An 18,531-nucleotide genomic window follows, 5' to 3' on the forward strand; every position below is an offset into this window, starting at 1 on the left:
ATTCACTTTGTGGACATTTTTTTTCTTGCCCATATATTTGAAGACTTTTTTTCTTTATCATAGATATTATTTTTTAAATAAAGTACCTGCCAAATAGTAAACCAATTTAATCTCCAAAATCTGATGGCATTAGTTAGGATGTTGGTTTTGCTATTGAGACAAATAGCCATAGTTCACAAGAGCTTAAACATTATGAAAGTTTACTGCTCATTTATTTTATTTGATTTTATTCATGTAGAAGTTTCTCTGTTTTTAAGGCTTTTCTCCATGAAGTCACTGGAAGCCCAGACTTAATCTACCTTGTTGCTAATCACCCTCAATATCTAGCTTCCATTTTCCGGTCTGAAAAGCTTATTCCAGTTTTTGTCATTTTATCCCCACTCCAACTACAGAAAGAAGAAATACAAAGACATGGTTATTCGTGTTAAGGGCACTGACTAGAAACTGTACATGTAACTTCTGCCCATATGTTATGGAACAGAAGTTAGACACATAACCACACTTAGCTGTAGGTAATCTTGAGAAATATAGTCTTTCTATGGGGAGCCATTTGCTCAACTAACATTTTTTTCTATTGATATAGAAGAAAAAGCTTAGGTATTAGGGGCAAATAGTAGGCTTTGCTACAGTCTACACTTTACGGCTCTTAAATATCCATTTGCAACCGTTTTCTCATGTGCTGAATACACTTGCGTCTCTCACAGGGAGTCAACCTAAATGTTCTATCCAGTTACTGTATCCTACTCAAAGTCTCGAATCTCTGGAAAATATGCAGTCCAACCTGTTAGGTCTGAATTTGGTTTATCATGGGCCAAGAACCTCTAAACTAAAAGAAAAATTATCTGTCTCCCTTCCCCCCGCCCCTCCCCACCTCCAACACACAAATGCACTATGTAATAAAACAAGAACATACAAACAAGAAAACATTCAGAGCTGTAGCAAAAAGATGCCTAATGGGCCTCAGCGCTCCATGCATCTGGGGAGGCTGCCCTGGGGCAAAGTACAATTTCTCTGTTGGGGAGGTGGTGGGTGAGTAACAAAGAGCAATTGTTTCTGTGTTAATGTAGCAGATGTGCATCTTGTTCTTGATGTCTATCCCCTGCAAGATCTTCAGGAAGTCATTGAAGGTGACTCCTTCTTACACTTGATCATGCTCCATCTGCCCCATGCAGATACTAGCCACCACCATCATGGCCCTATCTGCAATGCATTGAGCAGAATCCTCCTTGTGGCAATTTCTCAAGACCTCTTTGGCCACATTTTCATATTATTCCAGGGTGATGTGGACATTGCATATGTGTAAAACAGAAATCTCAGCTTTCCTTTCTAGCATACTATACCTGCTCTTTCTCCTCGGTTGTATGGACAGGTCAGAAGTATGACATGATGGGTCAGGAAGTGCGAAAAGTTGATCTTGTGAGCCAGGCAGGTAGACCTTTTGCCAAGGTTCCTGTTACTGAAGAAGTCATGGTGTATTTTGGATAGCATCTGATTGAGTTCCAGGTCCGGGACTTTGTTGAGGTCCTCTTTAGGAATAGTGGGCTGGTCTCCACCTAGCTGCTCAAACCTCCACTTGAGCCACTGGATCTGGTCTAATGAGAAGCCCGTATTGCCCACAAGCTCACTCACTTCCTCAGACTCACAGGAGACTCAGAGATTTTTCCAAAGAAGACATAGAGATGGCTAACAGATACAGAAAAAAGTACCCAGCCTCACTAATCATCAGGCAAGTATAAATCAAAAGCACAATGAGATGCCATCTCATATGTGTTAGGATGGCTATTATCCAAAAGGCAAGAAATAACAGTGTTAGTGAGAATGTGGAGAAAAGGGAACCCTTGTTCATTGTTGGTAAGAATGTTATTTTACATTTCCCCCACAACATAGAACCTGGATGGTGTGACCTACTGAACCAGTCTCAATGATGACCCCATTTGTCAGGTTGACAATTCAGCTGATTAAATCAAGATCCGAAATTTATATGATAGGATATAGAGAATACATTTTATGATGGTGAAGAGATAAACAGCTTATAATCACAAATACCAGACAAAAAGTGATTTGATAGTTTTAAGTGATAATACATTTTAAGTAAATATAAGAAATAGAAGCAGATTACAAATGGAGTAGAAAGGTATTCTTATTTTGAAACTTAGAAATAATTCACCCTTAAAAGGAAGATCTAAAAAACACTATTTTGGAATTAGACTTTTATAGATTTTTATTTATAGATACTGTTCTCCCTAAGAATGGAGACCTCTGTAGATTTTTGTTTATAAATCATTTTGCTTCTACCATCCCTTTAATATTTTATGGCAGCATGGTTAGGCTTCATCTCCTGAGAAAAGCAGAACAGTATAAAACCTAAGAGTACTGACTCTCCACCCACATTCTGGATGAATGGAAAAATGAAGGTGGAAAATCAGCAAATTTGGAAGTCTGGTTTTTTTTGAAATTGAGACCAAAGTGAGACCAGCCCTGCTACTAATTTCTCTGCCTTCTAAATTGATAAATGGCATCGATCCTCACAAGGTTATAATATATCAGCAGCAGTTTATGAAAAGATGACAGAATCTCTCTTTCAGAATATTCATGTCCTTTTATTTACTCATTGCACAAAATGTTCTTCATGTATTACGTTATAGATGAACTTTAATCTGCTAGGTAATGAATAGCATTCCCTTCCATGGAATCCTGATCAGATACGTTGGGAAGAAGATTAAATCTCTCACTGCATATGGATTGGGAATTAGTCACAGTCATTTGAATCTTTAAAAGGTGTAAAATAAGTAGGGATTGGATTAACACTTCTTTATTCATTTATATATAAATCATACATTTATTGAGCACTTATTCTGTGCCACGCATTTTGGTAGATGATGAACAGAAGAAGCAGTATTTGTGCTCTCAAAGAGCTTGGAGTTTATTAGAAAAATCATGATTAAAAAGTTTCAGAATAATGGAATCAACATTAATACAGAAATACTGTATTATAGGGATGGATACTTAAATAAGAGTACACTCACTTCTGCTCTGGAGAAGAAGAGCTCAGAAAAATAGTACAGGGAAGAAATGATACAGTATATAATTTAAAATGCCAACTTAAAAGTTAGTTTAATTATGTGGGTTTATACTCTAGAATATGAAAAGTAGAAATAAAATAGCTTTATAAACCAAAGATAATATTAAAATATCCCAAATTAAAGGGAATAAAAATAGTCTAAAAATTACTATTATGAAAATGCCTGAATCATGGTCCTGAATTTAACTAAATGAGAGAATGTGTTTAATTTGAAGGGCCAATCTGTGCAAGTTTATGAGTTTACATTTTGGACATTATAGAAAGCTGGTTCATAATGAGGAAAATGGGCAAACATTTTTTTGACGTTATTCCACAGGTCTTTGTTCTTCGATCAATTTTGTTAAGATATCAGCATTTAGTTTTATTTTTCTCCTTTAAATAAGTTAATTTCCCCCCTTTTAGTTGTTCTTTTTTTTCTTTCTTTATTTTTTATTACTATGTTATGTTAATCACCATACATTACATCATTAGTTTTTGATGTAGTGTTCCACGATTCATTGTTTGCATATAACAGTCAGTGCTCCATGCAAAACGTGCCCTCTTTAATACCCATCACCAGGCTAACCCACCCTCCACCCCTCTAGAAACCTCAGTTTGTTTCTCGGGATATTTTCTATTTGATTTATTTATAGAATGTTTAGTATGTTAGAGTTAAATATGATGTTATTTATTTATCTTGTTTTAATACTATAAAGATTCTTGATTATGTAGGTTGACATCATAAATAGTATTGTACATTTTTTGATATTATTTATTTCCATAAAATTTCTGTCTTTTCTCTCTTTTCATTCTAAGATTCCAAATACATGCATGTCAGACATTTTCACAATACAAAGCCATATATTACATTGTTTCTATTGTTTTGCCTATTTTCCATAATTTTGCCTTTCTGTGTTTCTGTCCATTATTTTCTAGTCCACTGATATTTTCTTCAGCTGTGTCTAATATATTTTAAAGCCCATCTATGGAATTGACTGTGATGCTCCTTTCAGCATCTAAAAATTTGTTGAAATCTCTTTGTTCACTGACAAAATAGATCCTGTTCTCTTTATGTAAGTTTTACTTCAATAAAAAATTTTATTAAAACTTAAGCCCTATGATATCTCATTTCCTTATGAAAAAAATTTCATTCACCACTGAAATAAATGGCAGTGTAAGACTTTGAAATTATATTTTCATAGGTAACTTGGTGGATTTTGTTGTAATAATATAGACAGCTTTTCTGCAACTCATTAGCATTTCTCAACTTTCCATTGTCATTATTTCAATAGTCAGAAGTTTTATTTTTAACCTCCAAAGTTACATTGGACATTGTTGAATAAAATTTAACATCCTTTGTATTCTGTTTGTATGTTTGGTACCTGATATGTAAAATGTTCTTAGTAAATTTTAATGTTATCTGATAGTATAATATTGAAAAGTACTATTTTGTGTATTAAATTTGAAAGCTTAATAAAGTAGATAAACAACATTTCATATTTTTAAAATAATAACTTGAATGGATATGTCTCATTTACTTTTAGGATCTGTGCATATACGTATATACGTGCATATATGCACACATTATATATCTATATAATGAAGATATGTAAGTTAACAGCTAATAGGATCCACAGGATAACTTTTTTCTTTCTGTCTTCTTAGTGAGGATAATTTGCTATCACGTGATTTATGCACCATTGCTCTGATCCAATCTAACGCTTACCTACCATTTTATCATATGTATTTATTTCAACAAGTTTTCAATTTGAATAGTATGTTTGAAAAGTCAAAGTAGGAAGAAAATAAAATTTAGCAAGCATTGATTTAAAACAAAATGTATTATTTTACATTCCAATTCCCATTCCAATTCTATATAGTGATAGTAAGATCTAATTAAATTTGAAATCATAGTCTCCTTCATTTACCATATTTTGTAACCATTGCACTTATTAGTCTGATGTATTCAGTCTGTATTGGTCCAAAACTTCAGGAATTCCCTCTGAAAGGAAATTCAGAACTGAACATGTTGCTAATTAAAACAAAACAAAACAATTCTGAAAAATAATTTTTTTGTGCCTATTTCTTAGATGTTATAGAAAAATGTTACTTCTCTTCCCACTGCAAAGAGCTTAAAATATGATTATGGAAATAAGACTAAGAGTGACAATAAAGTCAAAAAACTAATTCCAATAGGATTTGAATCTAATCAGTTTCATTGTGTTTTAATTGTACTTCTATATTGGAAGAGCAAAATAGTAATACCAAGTCATATATTATAAGTATTAAATATTTCTGTGAAGAAGTTCTGGGATTCAAACTTAGACCTTGCATTTCAAAAGACAGTGAGGAATTTATAATCTCTGAAATCATATAAATCGTAAAGATAAGGCTGGAAGGAGACAGAAAGTGGAAGATAAACAGTCTAGTTTTCTCATAGTTTATAATCAGTACTCATTTTATGATCAAGTATCAAAGTGATAAAAGTATAAAATGAGAATGATTATTTAAAGATATAAAAGTAGATACTAAAGAAAATAATAGAGTTGAACTCATCGAGTAGGTATTTTGCTCACTTCTCCTTCTTGATACTTACAAGAAAAACTCTCTCCTTCCCAAGACCAAGCTTATGGCCAAAGGGATGTCAACAGAAATGACTGCTGTCACTTCCAGGCTGACATATTGAATTCCTGATGAAGACTCTTCCATGATCTCATTTCCTGCAGAATGGACCATAGAGCATTGTGTTGAGAGGTAGGCGTCATGAGACTGAAGTAGCCTGGGATTCTAAGCTGCCACATAGTGAACAGCTGCTTTGGAGAGATGCCCAAACTGTAGGGAACTTTGAACAAGAAATAAACTTTATTGTGATGAGTCACTGCAAGGTTGTATTCTTCTATACCACAGTATAACCTAATCTTTTCTGATTGACACAAAATAAGCAGTGGTTGGCACCAAGTAGAAGAAATCTGTTGAGCCTGTCTGAAGATTTATATAACTAAGTATACTGCTAGAAGCAATAGTCATAAGGAAGACCACTAGAAAATGTATTAACATTCCATATTATCAGGAAAACAACATAAACTTCCATAAAAGAAAACAAGCATTGCTTATACAGTGAAATATTAAAAAGAAGCAGTGGGAAAAAATAAATAACATAATTAACCAAGCATATATATCATTTAAATAAATGTATATGGGCTTACTCAACCATTTAAAATAAAAGACTCTCTATTAGAAGAAAGAACAAAATCTAATAATATATTGTATACAAAATATGCACATTACAAAACAACCCAGAAAAGCCAAATATAAAAAAGATAAAGTCATTCCAGGAATATGCAAATGAACAAAAACCAAAAGGTCAGGTTAGTAATTTTAAATCAAAAGAACTTAAATTTGGGGCAAAATAATTAAATAAAAAAATAACAAATAATGTAATTTATAATGAAGATTAAATGAAAATTATAATGAAAATTAAAGAGACTACTCACTCACAAAGTAATACAGTCATAGAACCCATAGAGTCATCAGGAAACCCAAGGAAAAACAGAAACACATTCATAACAGAAAAGTTAAGGTTTTCTTTTTCTTTTATATTAATTGATAAAACAAAAATAAATATGCAAACAATCTAAATAATATTATCAATATGTAGTATAATTTTTAAGTTTTTGTACACTGATAATAAAAAATACTCCTCTTAAAAATGCCAAAATTTGGCCATGCATAATATTACAAAACACTTAAATCAGCGTTGAAAAACCAAACTAATGAAGCCTACACCCTTTGATTTAACTTAAGAAAACACAAATTATATAGGAAGTTATGAAAAGTAATAATGTGCACACCAAAAATATACATATACATTTAGCAATTTTGAGATGCAAGTGTCATAAAATTAACCCATTTCAAGTATACAATTTCAATGCTCTTTAGTAACCTTATCGACTGATGTAATAACTACCATAAATTAGTTTGAGAACATTTTTATATCTCCCCAAAAAAGATTCATGCCCACTTATAATCCAACCTCATTCCCATCCCCATGCCAGTCTCCAGTCCTGGTATCCGCTAATCTACTTTTTGTCTCTGTGAAATTACCTTTGTTGGACATTTTATATAAAAGGAACCATACAATATGTAGTCTCTTGTGTCTAATTTCTTACACTTAGAACAATATTTTCTGAAGTTAATCCATAATGTAGTATGGCTTGTAGTTCTTTCCTTTTTATTGCTGAGTGGTATTCTGTTAGATATACCACATTTTGTCTATTTATCAATTGATGGACATTTAGGTTGTTTTCATTTTTTGGCTATTATAAATAATGCTGTTGTGAACGTTCATGCACAAATATTTGTGTGTGTGGATTTATGTTTTTATATATCCTAGGAGTACTGGGTCCTATAGTTATTTATGTTTAACTTTTTTTGAGAAACCGCCAAACTGTTTCCAAAGTGGCCATACTATCTTACATTCTCCCAGAAATGTATGAAATGTTTTATCTCTCCACATTGTCTCCAGTGTTTATTATTAGTCCTATTTCTGAAAGCTCATCTAGTTGGTAAGAATAGTATCTCATTGTAGATTTAATTTACATTTCTTTGCTTATCATCTTGTCATGTACTTATTAGTTCCTATGTGTGCTTTTGTTCAACACCACCAAGCATTTAATCCTGATTATTATCTACCTGGAGATAGCATCAGATGCCACAGGTTAAGAGCTCAGTCCTGTAAGTCAGCCCTGTGCCCCCACTTCAGAGGTCAAATGCAAGTCCGGGTTGTCATCTGTGCTCCTGACCAACCAGCTGTAGATAGGACGTTCCCCTCCTCAGGTTCTAATTTGCTAGAGCCGCTCACAGAACTCAGAGAAACATTTTACTTACTAGATTACTGGTTTGTAAAGAGATATAATTTAGGAACAGCTAGATGAAAGAGATGCATAGGATAAGTTGCAGTAAAAGGGTTGAAAGAGGACTTCTGCTGCCTCCATTGGGTTCTTCTTTCCAGCTGGTCTCTTGGCTTAGGCAGAAGTCCCCGAGGGCAAAGCATCCCTGGATGGGAACCAAAACTACCCCCTCAGGCAAAACTACCCCTGAGCCAGCAAGATTTGCCCCTGACTGACTCCATGACAGTGATCAATTTGACCTTTTCTGTCTGTCTGCACAGACCCATTCACCTGTTCCCTACATTTTCCTTCTATAAAACTGGAGGTATAGTCAGCATTTTGGGGATAGTCTTTGAAATGGCAGTCTGCTGTTTTCCCAGTGTTGACCTCACTGAAATAAATTCCTTTCTTGTTGCACCACCACTCATTTTTCACCATTGGATTTCATCAGTGCTGAGGGGCCAAATCTGGTCTTTTTAGTACACCTGGAACCAGGTGCTCTTGCAACCCGGCACCCCAGCTTCCATGTTCTCTGGGTGCCCCACTCTCTCACATCTCTATGTGTTCATCAACCTAGAAGCTCTGAAAACCCCATTCCATTGGGTTTTTATAGCAGCTTCATTACATAGGCATAGCTGATTAAATCATTGACCATTGGTGATTGAACTTGATGTCCAGCCCCTCTCTCCCCTTGCTGGAGGTGGGGTGGAGAATGAGCCTGAAAGTCCAACCCACTAATCACATGGTTGGTTCCCCTGGCAACCAATCTCCATCCTTAGGTTATGTAGGGCTCCCTAAAAGTCACCTCATTAACATAACAAAAGACACTTTTATTTCTCTCTTAGGAAGTTCCAAGGATTTTAGGAGCTCTGTGCCAGGAACAGGAAGTAAGAACAAATATGTATTTCTTATTATAAATCACAATACTGCATTACTTAATTATGTATCTTCTTTGGTGAAATATTTGTGAATATTTTTTGAGATTTTAAATATATATATATAATTGTATATGCTCTATATACTATATCATGTATACAAATAGTATGTGTAACAATTATTTGCATGTGTATGTGTATTTAACACATGGAAAATAATTAAAATCTCCCTCTCTAAACTTATAGAATAAAGCCAAAGCTTTTTAGGAAGAAAACTCGTGGTCTAAGATACTTGTATCAATGGAAAGAAAAGAGTGAAAATAGATGAGGTAACTATCCAACTCAATAAATTAGAAATTACAAAATTAACATAAGAAAAGCTGAAAAGAAACAATACATGTAGACAGAAATAAAGAAGTTATAATAAATAAATTGTAGACCTAATAAATCGATGATCCATTTTGGGAGAGAAAAACAAGACAATAAAATTTATAAATGATATTTTAAGCTAAACAGGTGAAAAGCAATAGCATGAAAATACATGACATACACACTGATAACAGCAATAATCACAGATATAGGGATGTTAACTAAATCGTGTGAAACTAATTTTCTCCATTCTATGCCAACACATTTGAAAACCTAGGTGATATATAATTTTTTTTCTTTTTTAGGAAAATATAAACTGCCACCACCAATCACAGAACAGATAGATAATCTGAGCAGATAATCTAAGCCATCAGAGTAACAGATGGATCAAAGAACTATGCTCAAAAAATGGACTGTTTCCCAGAGTCATTTATCAAGAAACAATTAATTTCAAAGCTATTTAAAATCCTCAAGAGCATAGAAAAAAGAAGAGAGCTTCCAACTTTTTTATGAAGGTGACAAAATACTAACACCAAACAGTGATAAAAGATACACTCCATCTGCTACATCGTCCCCTGCTAGCCCCAAACACACAAACAAATGAATAAATATAAAGAGAAATCCAGACCAATCTTACCCGGGAATACCAATTTAGAAAAACGTTAAATGAATTTTAGCAAACACTATTCAGAAGCAAATTAAGCAAGACTGGGTTTAATTCCACATATGTACCTGTCCTGCTGTCTCCTTTACCGTGACCACTCCTAAGTACCAACATCCACAACATTTTGGCATTTAAATCCTATTTATTGATATTTGATGTTTATTCATTGCTAGTCATGGAGTGTTTAAAATACCCCAAAATACCCAGGTAACTCTTAGGTGTCTTTAATCACTGTCTGTCTTCGGTAAATGACTTCATGGTAAATGTTGATTCTCTGATTCTTTTGAGAAGTCTCAGGACTGTCCAGTGCTATATTCTCCTTTGCATTTTATATTACAGTTCACCTCAGTTTTGTTTTGTGTTTGTGAGAAGGAATAGACATTTTCCTGGAGGAGAAATAATTATTATGTCCTTCAGTTCTATACTAAGTATTTATTTTTGTATACAATTTATTTAACCAATTAGATATAAAGTGGTAGTTTTGCATTAAACATAAACTCAAAACATCAATATAATATTTAAATGTAACATTTTTTTTTCAAATGTTAAGAGTAAACGGACCAAAAAAAACAAAAACAAAAACCCCAAAAACCAAACCCTGATTCAATGAGTGGTCATCTCCAGAATAGGATATATTAACACTAGTACATGTAGAGCAGAAAACTGCCAATCTTCATTTTACCTTAATCTATATCTAACACTTCTATATCTCTCTTTCTATAGGGCTATTATCTAACTATTTCCTTGAATTTCCTTCCTACTCTCACATAAGAGTTAAAAAGCGGTTCAGGATAAGCTATACATTCAGATTCCTTTCAGAAGGCAATGGGCAGCATCTGATTATCTTATGAATGGAGGTAAATGCCTATCCTGCTCAGCAGAAAAATACCACAGCATCAGACCAATATATCATGGTGTAATAAGAATGTAATAATGATGTATGGCTTTTATATGCATTTTCTGTTCCTCCTGAAAGAAGTATGAGACTAAAATAGGTGCTGTGGAAGGGCACTAAAAACATGGTAGTTCTCTCTGGGCCTTGCCTGGACTAGCCGAAAGAGGCCTAGAGAACATGGAAGCCAAGGTGTTGGGAAAGCACCTCATTAAAGACGGGCTGCCCAGAGAGACAGAAGGACACTGCAGCTTTAGAGCAGTGAAGCTGCCAGTCCAGACTTAACAGGAATTCACATACCTGAAGTCTGGAACAGTCAAACCAGCTTGAGGCCATCTATCACCATAGCAGTTAGTGGCCGCAGGGGCTGTTTGAACCTTAGATTTCCTGGAGAGAGTACAATACCAGAGTGACTACATCACAGAGCTTCTGACCCTGAGATCCAATAAGTAGTTGTTCATAAAGCAAGGATCAAGAGGTTTGGTTCTCCCTGGGCATTTGGCTCTGAGGGTGAACAGGCATTCATTAGAGAGATAAGGCTCAAGTTTGAGAGATCGGTCTTAAGTATCAGCAAGAGCCTCTCTGAGGCCTCCTAAAGCAAAACAGCAGGCCACCCACCACAGTGGAGAGGGCTCAGAGAAGGCACAGCTGCGGCCGTCATAGAAGGCTAGGACCAAGGAAGAATGCTATTGTAAATCTTAGTGAATCCAAGAAAGTAAAAATGTACTAGGGGAGATAGTGTTAAACACTCATTCTTCCTATTCCTAAATAGACAATTGGCTTGTTTTTGATGGATTTGAGCAATATTTCATTTCTAGCATCTCTAAAGAATTAGTCTGCAAATTTTAAAGTTTATATTTTGAAAAACTTGAGAGCTAGAAAGGATTGTAGAGATAATGTATTCCATCACATACCCACAAAAACCACTTCCAAATGAGAAATGTGACACTCTGGGAGATTTTCTAACTTGCCTACAGTCATGAGTTGTAATGAAAGAATTAATACTCACATTGCTGATTCCTAGCACAAACTTAGTTTCATTATTATGCAATATAGAATCCTTCTGCTAATAAAGAGTTAATTTGCTAAATAAAATTTCCAGTTTATTTCCATTTTTTAAAACATTAACAACTAATGGTTTGCTAATTTAAGCTGGCAAGAACACACATTCTTTAAAGAATAAAAGAAAAAGCTGCTTATGGATATAGATCATGGATACTGACACCTTCTATATGATTATATAAAATATATATAATGCCACTATGTCTGCATTGCATATTTAGGGATCTATCTATATCTACCTATATAGATAAATGGATAGAAAGATGTACAGATAGATATGGATATATGTAGCTTTATATGTAAACAAATATATGTAGGGATATATATATATATATATATATACACACACACACACATATATACATATAGGTCTTCCTTGAAGATATAATTTGTGGATATATAATTAGCCCTATTTCTTTGGAGCTCCTCGGCTATAGCTACCTTTACCTACTGGCTCACCAGTTCTAAACCCATACAGAAAGATGGTGCTGGAAAAATCATACTACACTGGAAGTGAGATCAAACACTGCTTGGTGTAAACCTTTTGGATTTAAAAGTCTCAGGGTGTCTTTCATGTCTACAGTGAAAATCTTGTTTCCTGCCTGCTTATGGGTGAATCCATTCATATTATTAAACAAATCAACTTTTTAAAGAAATATATGTGTAGAGAGATATATATAGGGAGTGAAATCCTTTTCTAAGAACATGAGAAAGGGAATGCCATTTTATTTTTTTTAACTCGTTTTTTTTTTTTGTTTTTTGTTTTTTAAGACTTTATTTATTTATTTGACAGAGTGGGAGAGAGTGAGAGAAAGCACAAGCAGGGGGAGCAGTAGAGGGAGAGGGAGAAGCAGGCTCCCCGCTGAGCAGGGAGCCTGATGTGGGGCTGGATCCCAGGACCCCAGGATCATGACATGAGCCGAAGGCAGATGCTCAACCAACTGAGCTTTACCAACTGAGCCACCCAGGCGCCCCTGCATTTGATTCTTGATAGGAGGTGAGAATTCTCACAGAGGACACAGAATTTGCAATTTCTAAAGCTGTCAAAGACATAATATAGGGTTATATATCCCCCCACTCAGCATGATGGTTGAGAAAATGGCAACTCTACTTTCCAGCTCTACTGATTTTCTGACAAAGAATACTTCATTATAATAAAAACAACTTAGAAAATATGACTGGTAAATTAAATTGTTTCCTTATATATGTCACCCAGGAGCTGAGCAATTTGAACGTTTGTCTCAACTACTTAGCAACTATTTTTCTTATTAGGCATTCCTTTTATTTTTATTTTATTTTCAGAACACTTAACATGAGATCTTAGCATACTCTTTTTTTTTTTGAGAGAGAGAGAGAGAGAGGGAAGGGCAGAGGGAGAGGGTGAGAGAGAATTCTAAGCAGGTTCCACTCCCAGCGTGGAGCCTGATGCAGGGTTCAGTCTCAGAGCCCTGAGATCATGACCTGAGCCAAAATTAAGAGGTGGACACTTAACTGAGTCACCCAGGCATCCCAGCATAATGCCCTTTTGATGTATTAATTCATTCTTTAATTACATTACTCTATTTTTATATTTCAGTTTTTTAGTTTTATTCATTCTTTTTCTTCTTACACTTTGGAACAACACAGTGCTTGGCATGTAATGTATAAAGTAAGACAGAATATGTGTTGAATAAAAAATATATAATTACTAAAGTACATTACTTAGTGAATATGAAATTAAGCAAGTTAGAAATGAAGCAAGTTTTTTAACTTATTTTTTATGTAGAAATCACTCTTTTTTCTAGGCCTTATCTATGATCAGAAATCTAGGACTAGGTCACAATAAAAACACTTTCTGTGGTTCTTAATCCTACATCTTCACCAAATGTCCTAATGGAAAAATATAATAATAAAATAACCAAGGAATATATTAAAATAATAACTTTAAGAGACCTCTAGTCTGGGCTGAAATAAAATAGCCTCTCCTCTAGTTTTCCTCCTCATTACTTAAAAACTTGTACACAATACAATGAGTAAACATGGGAAGACTGAATTGTAGAAAGAAAAAGATGGACTAAGGACCATGGAATTTGAAGAATGAAAAGATAATGAATTCCCTGGGTTTGTTTTTGTTTGTTTGTTTTGCCTAGTTATATGGCCAGTATGAGGAACCAGGGCTTACAACCTGGAACCACCAAAAGATACAGACAAAAAAGACCTAAGAAAAACCTGCTCCATCTAGCCAAAGGAGAAGGATATGGGTGGCCAGATAGATTAGTAAACAGTATCTGCTTTATTCCATTTAAATACCAACAGAAAAAGTCTCCTTCTGCCCCCACCCCCATCAGGGGGATTGAACACAAGAGCCAAATTTCCACCCCACCCCTTGGCAGCAACAGATAGTGCTCTGATTATTCCACCAGACTGTTCTTAGTTGGACCAAGCAAAGAGCTGACCTTTCATCCACAAGGCAGCAAGAAGGTAGAATAGGGTAGTGTAAGTTGGTCTAAACAGCACCCTGTTTCTTCATTTTTCCCAGTGTCAGTGAGGCCCATAGGAAGCATGAACCTCCATCCCCACTGTCCTCCACCCTGTCAGCAATGAGGCAGTATGAGGTGGTATGAGGTAGTGCTAGTGGGCGCTCTGCTTTCCCTGATAGGGTAGTATTAGTGGGGCTCACAAGGGAGCTGAGTTTCTATACCCATTCAGCAGCAAGAAGGTAATGCAATGCCATGCTCTACTTTTTCAGGAGTAGAGTCAGTGGGGCCCAGTAGGAAGATGAACATCCATGTGTGGTTTCATTACACCCGGATCTGTGTGCTAGAGCTAAACAGGGTGACTGTTGGCTGAAAAAGAAGATGAAATAGGCCCAGGATCTTACAACATATCCTAGATATTTAGAATGCAGTCAAAAATCAAAAATCATTCCATGAACCAAAACAATCACACCTTGAATGAGAAAAGATAATCAGTAGATACCAACACTGATATCCAACTCAGATATACTGGAATTATTTGGCAAAGTTTTTGAAAGTAGCAATCATAAACTTGCTTCAGTGAGCAATGATGAACTCTTATATAATAAATGAAAAAAAAAACAGAAAAATCTTGGCAAAAAATGGAATGTATTTAAAAAAAAACAAAGAGAAACTATGGAACTTGTAGATAGGTAAATATAAAAAAATGAAATAAAATCTCACTGGACTAGCTCAATAGGAGATTGGAGATGACAGAAGAAAGAATCATGAACTTGATGATAGGACAAAGAAATTACCTAATCTGGGGGCACTTGGGTGTCTTAGTCGGTTCTCTTGATTTCAACTCAGGTCATGATCTCAGGGTCCTGGGATTGAGCCATCAGTCTCCATGATCAGCAGGGAGTCGGCTTGAGGATTCTCTCTCTCCCTCTCCCCCCCCCCCCCCCACACATGCTTTTGTGCTCTCTCTCTTAAGTAAATAAATAGATCTTTAAAAAAAAAGAAATTACTTAATCTGAACAGTAAACACAAAAAGAGCTTTGGTGACCTGTAGACCAATATCAAAAGATCTAACATTCATGTTGTCAGAATCCCAAAGGAGAGGAAAAAAAGAGCAAGGGGTTGAAAAATTGTTCAAAGGAACAATGGCTGAAATTTTTCAACATTTGGCTAAGTGCCTAAATGATTAGATTCAAGATGCTGAGTAAAACCAAAGCACAATAAACCCAAAGGAATCCATAGTAAAATACATCATAATCAAACTTCTGGAAACCAAAAGCAAAGAAAAATCATGAATGCAGCTAAAGAGAAATGACATTTCCTAGATATCTAGAGGAATCTAGGATTGCCCAGAGGAAAACAAAGGTTGAGCAGATTTCTGATCTGAAAGTATAGAGTCAGATGAAAGTACGCATCATTTTTCAAGTGCTGAAAGGAAGGAACTATCAATCCTGAAGTTTATATTCAGCAAAAATATCTTCAGGAATGAATTTACTCTGAGATGCAGGAAAACTAAGAATTTGTCCCCAGCCTACCTACCCTTAAAGAATGGTTAAAGGAATTTTCCAAAAAGAAAGGAAAATAATAATTTTCACTTTTTTATCTGTTTATCATCACTGAAACACTTATAGGTTTATCAGTCTAGTGCTGTCCTAATGTTCATTTGTGGGAGTTCATTATGTTTTTATTCATTCATTCACTTACCTACATATACCAGACACATGATTATAAGGCCTTGCCAGGCACTAGGGTAAGTACCTGGAATACAGTGCTGAACATGATAAATTGCCCACATACAATTTGGTGAGAAAAGTTCACATTGGGCAAGTAAGGAGACAAATGTATGTGTATTTACAATTATTTTAAATCCTGTGAGAATATACAGGACACATGAGGATATATGTCAAAGGAGCCTTCCTTCTTCTTGTGGAGGTGGAGAGGGCTTTCTGAGAACATGTAATTAAAGATGATATTGAGAAAGGAAGGAGATAACAGGATCGGAAATGGTGGGAGCAAGGAAGGGTGGAGGAAGAGCACTCAAGGTCAAGGGACAGAATGTACCTGACCCTGACAAAGGAAGGAAGGAGTTTAGGGCATTCTAAGAACAAAAAGAAAACCAGCACAACTGGATTTCAGTGTGTAATAAGGAAAAATGAAACTTTTGAGATTGACAGAGCCTGAAAGCCATATGGCCCATTTTAAGTACCAAACTTTATAAACAGCATGAAGCTGTAGCAGTGTTTTAAATGGGAGAGTATTATGATCAAAATGCTGGCTCCTCTTAGTGCTTCCTAAAGCCACTTCTTTGTCTCAGTAAACCCAGTCGGATAACATGATGATTCTTGTTCATGGTGATTCTCACTGACAGCAGCTACCACAAGCTGCTTCTTTTTGGAGTTGTGGCAACTGCTGGCAACAAATGTTTCTAGTGACTTTTTAATGACCCACATCTTCCTTTTCAACTTATTGCCCATTTTCTGGAGAATAATTCAATTGATCATTACTTTTTCAGCACCTTATCTATAGAACGTCTTCTAGGATTCTAACATTTTTTTTTTAAGTTAAATGAAATTAATGGAATTACATTTAGAATAGTGCCTGGTACATAAATGCAAACAGTGCATCAATTTAAGTTAGTATTTATAGCTTACGCAAAACTTCTCCAAAACCAGCTGAAACTGTCCTAAGGAAGCAAGATTGAGTACAGCACTTAAGGGTTAGATTTCAGTGTTTCCCCAGCCATATGCCCATAGATACACCTGTCCTGAGAGAAAGAGCAGAAATCTATGTGCTTTCCTAGCTGAAGCTGATTGTTATGTATGCTAGCCTTCTCAAGGGTTTTTAATGAAAATTCTTCTGGTAGTATGTGGATTACTTAATATGTCCAAACTTCATTTTTATATACATTATCTGGCCTCCATCTCTTCTTCCCTCATCTGTAAAAGGCTCATGGACACGTATGTAAACTGATTCTTATGACAAGCTCTGAGTATATCACTTAGTTCCATATGCCAGATGGGCAAACTCAACTTTAATAGAAACCAATTGATAAAGTCCATGAATCAACCTGTACAACAATGAAATGTCTATTTTGTTTGTTTACTGGTAGTGTTTTCTCAGAGCCTTTTGTAGGGAAAGTAAGTCGGGCAGATCACTCAAGTGTAACTTACTAGCCACAATTAAGAAGGAGCAGCTAAGGCTGCCTGGGTGGCTCAGTCGGTCCTTAGGCTCAGGTCATGATCCCAGGGTCCTGGGATCGAGCCCCACATTGGGCTCTCTGCTCAGTGGGGAGCCTGCTTCTCCCTCTCTCTCTGCCTGCCGCTCCCCCTGCTTGTGCTCTCTGTCAAATAAATAAATAAAATCTTAAAAAAAAAAAATGAAGGAACAGCTAGGTGTTGACACCTATTTTTTTTTTCAGATATTTTGCTAACCTCATTCTCACTGACCTACATTCTTTTCTTCTCAGGGCTCCATCACAACTGTACTCACATACTCACATAGAATCAATCTCTCTCTCTCTCTCCCTTCTAAATACTATACTGTCCTCTATATTACTACATCTGGCTTGAAAACCAAATTCTGACCTGACAGTTTTATTGGCCTATATCTATCCCTTAACATCTGACCTCTAGATTAGATCAGTGTGGGGTTAACATCTACTTACCAGAGTTAAACCTCCAAGTAACCAAAGAGTAAGCCCCAGAACCTTCCATTTGAAAATAAGTACAAAATAATGATGGCACTTCCACTCTGTCAAAAGTAATTTTTTATTAAATTATGATTATTTCTTGATAATCTGACAAGTTTGTTTTTTAAAAAATTTCCATAGACTTCCCTTAATGGACTTGTTTCATCATTATACAAAGCAAAGTAAGGAGACATTTAAACACATGATTCAGAAAAATAATGAGATTTTAAAATACAGTAATTTTTATACATGGTGGCTCTATAATAATTTTCATAACTCCTTAAATTGAAATATACTTTTAAGGTAAAAAAAATAATGACCCAGTGTAAAAATATTAATAGCTTTTTTCTTAAGTGTCTACTGTGTCAGAAATATACCAAATGTATTATTTCTTTTTATCTTAACAGCATCTCTATGAAAGAGATATTATATGTTCATTTTAAAGTGAGAAAACTGAGACTCAGGGGTTTTAGTAGTTTAAGTTTATAGAGTTAATAAGTAGTGCCGCTTTGGTGGAACCTTAAGTTGGCTTGGAAGCCCTGTTCTGGGTTCTAGCTCAATATGGTGAGATGTTA

General features: G+C 35.2%; 1 pseudogene; it reads right to left on the reverse strand.

The window, feature by feature from the left end:
* Window positions 1-316: 316 nt before the first annotated feature.
* On the reverse strand, window positions 317-16,742 carry LOC112822946 (calcineurin B homologous protein 3 pseudogene; annotated as a pseudogene).
* Between the last annotated feature and the right edge of the window lie 1,789 nt (window positions 16,743-18,531).

The sequence above is a fragment of the Callorhinus ursinus genome, unplaced genomic scaffold (genome assembly GCF_003265705.2).
Source record: "Callorhinus ursinus isolate GAN/ISIS: 27379988/994484 unplaced genomic scaffold, GSC_fseal_2.0 scaffold5, whole genome shotgun sequence".
In the NCBI taxonomy this organism is placed as follows: domain Eukaryota; kingdom Metazoa; phylum Chordata; class Mammalia; order Carnivora; family Otariidae; genus Callorhinus; species Callorhinus ursinus.